Genomic DNA, 9,804 nt, shown 5'->3' with positions numbered 1-9,804 from the left:
AAAAATAAATAGTTAGAAAGTAATCCTCTCTCTTAAACACACTTAAAGTAAAATAAGGAATACAATTTGAAGGCAAATTTAATGTGATATTTTTAGCCCCCAATATATTTTTTAAATTATTATGACTCTACTCAAGTAACTATTAAAAGTAAAAACTATTGCATAGGGAATAAAAAGTCATCCTGTCATAAAAATTGATTTAGAACTTTTGATTTACTTGGTCCCTGCTCAAACCTCTCTCTTTTGTTAATAGGAGCACATTGCGCCATAGGACAGTAATACCTTCATCCATCCAGGCTTTTAATTATTGTCTTTGCCTTTTATTACCTGAAGTTCTAGCAAATGTACTCAAATCCACTGTGAAGGCAAATTACTGATGCCACGGAGAATATGAGAATTAACACAACTGATGAAAATAATGATAGAAAAATACTATAATCAAATCTGATACAGAAAAGATCTGGCAGAATAAGAAATGTTAACAAAGAAAAATAATTATAAGAATGATACCAAAATGAATTATTCAGGGGTAAATTATTAAGAGAGATGCTTGAGAAATAGTGTAAGCCCTCTAGTATTCAGAATACCTTTTTGAGATCATCCTGTAAAAGCCAACTATGAAGGTAATCAGACTCTTTTTTTTTTTTTCGATTTTTAACTTTTTTCTTTTAATTTAATTTTTTTTTCAGTGTTTCAAGATTCATTGTTTATGCTCCACACCCAGTGCTCCACGCAATCCGGGCCCTCCTTAATACCCATCACCAGTCTCACCAACCTCCCAGCCCCCTCCCCTCCAAAACCCTCAGTGTGTTTCTCAGAGTCCACAGTCTCTCGTGGTTTGTCTCCCCCTCCAATTTCCCCCAACTCCCTTCTGTCTTCTTTACTTATTTGGAAAAGTACTATGCCGAAAGTATATATTGTTTTACTCTTTGTTCAACAAATTAGAGCACAGTTGAAATGCAATCTAAATCTTGTTAAATATAAGCTATGTTTTTTTATTCAGAATCTTAAATTTCATCTGTCAGGAACACATCCAGTCAACTTAATCATTATTTATTACTCATTTTTCTTCCTGTTTTAAAAGGATTCACTTCAAAAGCCTTTTCCACTGTCTATTATTCTCATATGATGATTTCCTACACTGGTATTCTTCTCGTTTAAACATAAGTCTAAAAGTCACACTGAAGTTTAGAGCCCTATTTTCTCAGTAAGTGAGTTCCTAATTCTAGTTTTGGAAATTGTAGTTAGATGACTTAGCCATGTGCCTGAGGTTGCTAAAATATTGAACTTTTCATTTTTAATAGGATGGTATTTGGCTCCAAGTACTATGCTCTTGCCACCAAAGCAATGAAAACAATAAGTCTCTGCAGTAGGCAGAATAATGGCTCCCCAAAGATGTCTATGGTCTAATCCCTGGAATCAGTGGATACATTATACAGTGTACAGAACTTTGCAGATGAGATTATGTCAAGGATCTTCACATAGGAGAGAGTATCCTAGTTTACCCAGGTGGGCCCAATGTAGTCATAAGGTTCCTTAGGGAGGCAGAAGGGTCAAAATATTTAAATAGAGGCCAAAGTCAGAGAGGAGAGGTTGGGCTGCAGGGAGCAGGGGCCTGTGAGGCAAGAAACACAGGTACTTTCTAAAAGCTTGAAAGGTAAGCAAATAGATTGTCCCCTAGAGCCTCCAAGTGACATGCAGTCCCATGGACCAATCAATGTTAGACTTCTGACTCCAAACCCGTAGAACAGTTTGTATTACTTGAACCCACTAAAATTTGGTGGTAATTTTCTGCAGCAAAAGGAAACCAGTACAGTCTTGTTTAGTTTTTTTTTTTTTTCCTGTTTTCTGTTCTGAAAATGCAAGGAAAACTTAGCTTTCCCCTATCCAGGTCCCTTTTAGGAGACACTTGGCAAGGAACAGAGAAATGGCTTTCATTTTCTGTTTTGTTTTTGTTTTGTTTTTTTAAGATTTTATTTATTTGACAGGGAATACAAGTAGGCAGAGAGGCAGAGCGAGGAAGGGAAGTAGGCTCCCCGCTAAGCAGAGAGCCTGATGTAGGGCTAGATCCCAGAACCCTGGCATCACGACCCAAGCTGAGGGCAGAGGCCCTAACCCACTGAGCCACTCAGGCGCCGCTTTCTAACTGTTCTTAATGGATCAGTTCAAGAGTTTTTCCTCCATGAGGCCTTAAGCCCATCCCCTGGCCTCTCATGCCAGGATGCTTTTATTTCAAGGGACCATAGGTCCATTCTGAAGGTGCAATGGGTGAAATTAATGACTATGCTGGGGAAAGAGGGATAAACTAGAACTGTCCTAGGACAGGTGGTCACCCAGCTTCTATTTCCACCACAGTGCTCACCGCACTTTTGAATTACACTTTTGAACGACAATTAAGCACTTGTCTATCCCGCCACTACTCGCCCCTCTCACCACCAGTCCTTTTGTCGGAGATAAGGGAAGTTTTCCTCTTTCTCTGTTCTCCGTGATGTATTTATCAGCATCATAACCCTCGATGTCCTGATCATTATAATAGCTACAACTCCCATCATACTCACTACGTGTTGGACACACTGTGTGCATCAAACGTGGTAAGTCAGCCCTGGCAACAGCTGGGCAGGATGTCACTGATGTTCTCCTCAGTTTATAGAACTATTATCGAGGCAGGGAGAAGCTAGGCAATATGCTCAAGGTCACAGAGTGGGAAATGGCAGAACCAGGAGGCAGGTGTAGATGGCTGGCTTCTTTATCGCTCTTGACTCCCCAAGTAGGACTTTTCACCAACACAGTATATGTAGTCATTTGAAAGGTGAAGGACACAGAATTTGGCACAAATACAACCCTAATTCTAATTGTTAATAGAAAAAAGAGTTTGGGCAACAAAGAATTTCAATGTAATAATTTGTGTTCTATCCAAAGCTCTATGGCATGGGGCACCTGGGTGGCTCAGTCAGTTTAGTGTCTGCCTTCAGCTCAGGTCATGATCCTGGAGTCCCAGGATCAAGTCCCATGGAGGGCTCCCTGCTCAGCAGGGAGAGTGCTTCTCCCTCTGTCACCCTGCTCATGCTTTCTTTCTCTCTCTCACTCTCTCTCAAATAAATAAATAAAATATATTTTTTTAAAAACCTCCATGGCAAATTAAAATAGCTATCCATACAGATGTTGCCCCTGATGTTTTAAGAAGTCAATTGAAATTATTAGAATTGACTTGGGGAAATAGGAGTCACTAGAAGGAACATATGAATTTTTATTTTCCAGTTAAGATACATAAGTGACATACAGCACTGTAAAAGCATATAGCATAATGATTCAATTTACCTATATTGTGAAATGGCTAACAACTTAAAATAAGTTTAGTTAATTTCCATCATTTCATATTTACCATGTTTTTTAAATTAAAACTTTTTTTTTTCTTTGCCATGACAATTCCTAGGATCTGCTCTTCTAACAACTATCAAACATACAGCAGTGTTGACTATAGTCATTATGTTGCACATTAAATTCCCTGTAATTATGTATTTTATTTTTTCTTTAAGGATTTTATTTATTTATTTGACAGAGAGATCACAAGTAGGCAGAGAGGCAGGCAGAGAGAGAGGGGAGATCATGAACAGAGATCAAGACCTGAGCTAAAGACAGAGGCTTAATCCACTGAGCCACCCAGGCACCCCTGTAATTATGTATCCTTCTAATGAGTTGGAAGTTTCTACCTTCTGACCATGTACATCTAACTCCCCTTCCCTTCCCTGCTCATCTCTAGTAACAAGTCTGATCTCTTTTTCAAATGTTTTTCTTTTTCAAGATTCTACATGTAAGTAAGATCACAAGGTATTTGCCTTTCTCTTTTTTTTCCCCTTCTAACTTATTTCACTAATCATAACCTCAAGGTTATGTCACAAATGGCAGGATTTCTTTCTTTTTTATGGTTGAATAATACACCATTGCGATGTGTGTGTGTGTTTGTGTGTATGCGCGCGCGCACGAGCACATGTGTATGCGCACTTGCCAACCACATTGTGTTTATCCATGCACCCATCGGTGGCTGCTTAGATTGATTCCATGTTTGAGTATTGTAAATAATACTGCTATGAACATGGGGCTCCAGACATTTCTTTCACATGGTGTTTTCATTTCCTTCAGATATATTTCCAGAAGTAGACTTTCTGGATCATATGGTAGTTCAATACTTAATTGTTGAGAAAACTCCATGTTGTTTTTCATAGTGTTTGTTTAATTTGCAGTCCCACCAGCAATGCACCGAGGTTAGCTTTTTACCCCATCTTTGCCAGCATTTTTCTTCTTGAAAATAGCCATTCTAACTGTTGTAAGAAGATATCTTGTCATGGTTTTAATTTGTTTTTCCCTCATAATTAGTAATGTTGAGCACCTTTTCATGTACCTGTTGATCATTTACATATCTTCTTTGAAAAACAAGTCTATTCAGGTCCTTTGCCCATTTTAATTGGATTACTGGGGGAGGTTAATGAGTTGTATGAATTCTTGATATATTTTGGGTCTCATCTATCAGTTCCATGGTTTGCAAATATGTTTTCTCATTAGGTAGGTTGTATTTTCATTTTGTTGATGGATATTTTTGCTTTGCAAAAACTTTTTAGTTTGTTATAGTTCCACTCATTAATTTTTTTTTTATTTTGTTGCTTGTGCGATATTAAAATCTTTGCCACCATTGATGTCAAGGAGATTACTGTATGTTTTCTTCTGAAAGTTTTATGGTTCTAGATCTCATATTCAAGTCGTCAATCCATTTTGAGTTAATTTTTGTGAGTCATATAAGATAGTTGAGTTTCATTCTTTTACATATGAATATCTAGTTTATTGACAAGACTATATTTTTTATGGAGTATTCTTGGCTCTCTTGTCCTATATTAGTAGTCTTTATATGCATGTGTTTATTTCCAGGCTCCATTCTGTTCCTCAGATGTATGTGTCTGTTTTTATGCAAGTACATGAAATTTTGATTACTGTAGCTTTATATTATAACTTGAAATCAGGAAGAGTGATGCCTCCTGTTTTGTTCTTTGTCAGGATTGTTTTGGCTCTTTGGGGTCTTTGGAGTTCTAGAAAAATTTTAGGGTTTTTTTTTTCCACTTTTGTAAAAAATGTCACTGTAATCTTGAGGGGAATTGCATTAAATCATAGATGGGTTTGGGCAACATGGACATTTTAACAGAATTAATACTTTTTAACAGAATTAATATTGTTTGATCTATGAACACAGGATTTATTTCCATTTATCTGTGTCTTCTTTAATTTCTTTCATCAATGTCCTATAGTTTTCATGTAGCAAACTTTTATGTTTGTGGTTAAATTTATTCCTAAGTATTTTGTAGCTCTTGATGCTAGTATAAGTGGGATTATTTTCTTTACTTATTTTTCAAATAGTTTGTTAGTATATAAAAATGCTACTACTTTTTGTATGTTAATTTTGTATCCTGCAACTTTTGGAATTTGTAGATTAAATCTAACAGTTTTTTGGTGCAGTCTTCTTGGATTTTCTATATATAAAATCATGTCATCTACAAATAGACAGGTTTACTACTTCTTTTCCAGTTCATTTTCTTGCCTAGTTTCTCTGGATAGGATTTCCAGTACTATGTTGGATGGGAATGGAGAATGGGGATTCTTGTCTTGTTCCTAATCTTACAGAAAATATTCTAGCCTTTCACCATTAAGTATAGCATTAGCTGTGGGCTTATAAATATAGCTTTTTTTATTTGAGACACATTTACTTTTTACCTGATTTGTTAAAAGTTTTTATCACGAATTGATGTTAAATTTTATCAGATGTCTTTTCTGCATCTGAAATAATCATATGGTTCTTTTCTTTTATTCTATTAATGATGCATCACATTGATATATCTATGTTGAACAATCCTTGTATCCCAGGGATAAATCCTATTCGATCATGATGAATAATTCTTTAAATGTGCTACTGAATTGGGTCTGCTAGTATTTTATTGATAATTTTTGCATCTGTATTCATTAGGGATAGTGGACTGTAGTTTGTTTTTTCTTCCTAGTGATGTCATTTTCTGGCTTTAGTATCAGGATCCCTCACTCTAAGTCTGTGTGTCTTTCAGGCTAAAGTGGTCTCTTGTAGGCAGCATATAACCGGATCTTGTTTTTTATCCATTCAAACATTCTGTGTCTTTTGACTAGAGAATTTAATCCATTTATGTTTAAAGTAAATGCTGATGGTTAAGGACTTCCTATTGCCATTTTATTAATAGTTTTCTGGCTTTTCTAGATCTGTCGTAGATTTGTTGTTTCTTATTTCTTGTTATGCTGCCTTTTTTGTGTGTTTTCATGTCTCTTGGGTATCAGTATGTTTTAATTAATTTTTCATGTTCTTTTGTTACAGGTTTTTGCCTTGTGGTTATCATGAGGATATTTATATAAAATATCTTATAATACTTTCGGGGCACCTGGGTGACTCAGTCGTTAAGCATCTGCCTTTGGCTCAAGTCATGATCACAGAGTCCTGAGATTGAGTCTAGCATCAGGATCCCTGCTCAGTGGGAAGCCTGCTTCTCCCACTCCCCGTGCTTCTGTTCCCTCTCTCACTGTCTCACTCTATCAAATAAATAAATAAAATCTTTAAAAAAATTATAATACTTTATTTTAAACTGATAATTTAGATAGCATCCCTAAACTTTATACTTTAAATTTTCTTCCCCCTTACCTTTTAAATTATTGACATTACTGTATTCATGTTTTTATGTTGTGAATCCAGTAACAGATAATTGTAGTTATACAATTAGTACAAATGTACAAATTGTACTATTCTTACATTTGTTTTTCAATTTTGAAACTGAGTTATAATAAGTGAATTATGCACCACCAATACTGTAATGCATAATCTAATATGACTATATACTTAATACCAGTGAATTTATGCTACCTTCTTATATTTTTATGATGTTAATCAGTATCCTTTTATTTCTACTCAAAGAATTCCCTTTAGCATTTCTATAAGGCAGATTTATTGGTAATGAATTCCCTCAGCTTTTGTTTGTTCAGGAAAGTTTATCTTTCCTTCATTTCTGAAGAACATCTTTGCCAGCTATAGAGTTCTTAGTTGACAGGAGGTTCCCCCCCCCTTTAAATTTTTAAAAATATCATCTCATTCTCTCCTGACCTAATAGTTACTGTTGAGGAATCCATCAATACTCTTATGGAGATTCCCTTATACGTGACTTGTCTCTTTCTTGCAGCTTTCAAAATCCTTTCTTTGTCTTTTGACAATTCAGTTATACTATGTCTTGGTGTAGCACTATTAAGATCCAACCTACTGGGGGTTCTTTAGGCCTTATGAATCTGGATGTCCATTTCTCTTCCCAGGTTCAAGTAGTTTTCAGCCATTATTGCTTTAAATATACTTTTTGTCTCTTATGCTTTTTCCTTCCAGAATTCCCATAAGGCATATATTGTTTCTTTTGGATTGTGTTCTATAAGTCCTGTAAGCTTTCTTTATTCTGTTTCACTCTATTTTCTTTTTGACCATCTAACTGGAAAATTTCAAATGTTCTGTCTTTGAGGTCACCAATTCTTTCTTCTTCATGGTCAAGTCTCCTTTTGAAGTTCTCTTCAGTCTTTCAGTTAAGTCATTACTTTTTAGCTCCAGGATTTCTGTTTGGCTCCTTTCTTTTTCTTTGATGGTTTCTATACTTCACTAAACTTCTTTAATATCATTTTGAATTCCTTGTCTGATTGTTCATAGATTTCCATTACTTTAGGGTTAGTTATTGAAGCTTTATTAGTTGCTTTGGAATTTTCATGTTTATGTGCTTTTTTATAATCCTTGATTCCTTATGTTTGTATCAGTTCATTTGAGTAAGCCATCTCCTCATCCAGACTTTACAGATTCACTATGGCAGAGACCATTCTTCACCAGTCAGCTCAGTTTGAGCTTCTGGATGTGTCCACTTATAAAGCCCTTGGGGGAAGTGGAGCTTGTTATCAGTGTCTATTTATAAGTGAGGACATTGCCCATGTTCTGAGGTGGGGGAGGTAGAGTTACTGCTGGCGGATATTGCCCATGTTCTGAGGTGGGGGAGGTAGAGTTACTGCTGGCTGAGAAGAGTTGGATAAAACTCCTGGCTTTGTTCCCTGCCCAAGCAAGGCTGTAGGACAGTCTCCACAATGGCCTGGGTTCTCTAGGTCGGGCTTACTAGATGGTCAGGATTGGGAATTATATTGAATAATAGGTGGGGATACAAATTATCCTCCCTGCCCTGGTGGGGCAGCAGAAGAGGCCCCCAAGGGCCTGCATGGCTCTTTGTTTGGGAAACTGAACCAGGCAAGATTCTGTGCTGAATTCCCTGGTATTGAGGCCACCGGTTTTGCTTGGGGAAAAATCTTGATCTGTGCTTTCTGTTCAAGTACCCATGTAAACATGGATGTTTGGTGGACTTTGCAGCTTCTGTGTGCAATATTGACATTCAGTGGTTGAGTGGGCTGAAGGCTATATTTGGCTATGAGTGGGGCTACAAATTACTTTTCCTGACTGGGCAGAGTAGGAAAATTGGTTCCAAGGCCAGAAAGGCTCTTTGTGGTCTTGACTCAAGTTGACCTGTGCCCCAAGTTCTCTGGATGACCAGGGACACTGGATTTGCTCTGTAAGCAATCAGTCTGCCTCCTGGACTCTGCTCAAGTATTGTTGGGCTATATAATGTTTGAGATGTTTTTGGCCAAGCTTTCTGGTAAACCAGTTCTAGGAGCTACACTTAGCTGTGGGTTGGGCTATGACTCAGCTCTAGGGCCAGCAAGACCTTTATTTGAAGACCCAAATCAGGCAGACATGCATCTTGTTAGATTTCCTGGTCAGACTACATGACTGTCTTGGCTCTGCAGATTAGCAGAGCTGTTGGCTGAGACTACAGCTCAGCCCCTGTATGTATGAACTTAGTCTCTCAAGATCCAAACATTGGTTAGTGCATTCTGAGAAAGGTTATTATATATATATGTGCTTATGTATGCTTTTCAATTGCCCTTGACAATAACTAAACAAAAGGCATTTTTTTGCCCAAAGTTCAAGAAAAATGACACTTCTTCAGAAAATAAGGAATAGGCCTATTAGATAAACTCTTTTGCCAAATTTGAGAAAAATCATGTTGATCTAGAACCCTGGGCTGGGACTGCAAGCCAAGTGTGTGAAGTCCTTTGCTGCTTAGTAAACAGAGTGACTGTGATTTTGATTATCCACACACTTATGCAAAAACAAAAACAAAAACAGTAACAACCACAAAAAATAGGCCTAAAATATGAAGTTAGTCTCTGAGAGATTAGATCTCAGGATTGATACTGCTGTTTCTTTGTGGAACAGTACTTTTTCCAATGTGAACCACAGTGATTTAAGTAAAAGTAAGTTCATTCTACTGATTTAGTGACATAAAGGGTAGAAACACACGGAATTACCAGAATGAAGTTAAAACTTGTATTCATGTGTGCATGATGATTTGATTAAAAAATTTATTCTTTAAAACATTATATTGTTTGATATAAAAATAGGGAGATAAATTTACTTGATTCTTAATGCCTTTATTGGATATATAAAGATTTAATCAAGCTACAATTAAGTTTATATAAAAATAGGGGTTTTTTCTTCCTAATTGTTAAAGCAACTTAAATAAGGTTTAATCATTTGGGCTCTTCCAAAACTTAAAAAATATACCTAGATATTGTTCTAAAATGCCTAGTGTCTTGATGGTTTCAGCTAATGACAAATGAACTTATTCCCATATTCTGATACTGCTAACTTTTATTTGGTGCATGTTGTGCCAC

This window comes from Mustela putorius, unplaced genomic scaffold (assembly GCF_011764305.1).
Source record: "Mustela putorius furo isolate JIRA1106 unplaced genomic scaffold, ASM1176430v1.1 tig00003845_pilon_pilon_pilon, whole genome shotgun sequence".
NCBI classification, from domain to species: Eukaryota; Metazoa; Chordata; class Mammalia; order Carnivora; family Mustelidae; genus Mustela; species Mustela putorius.
This window is presented reverse-complemented; position numbering follows the sequence as displayed.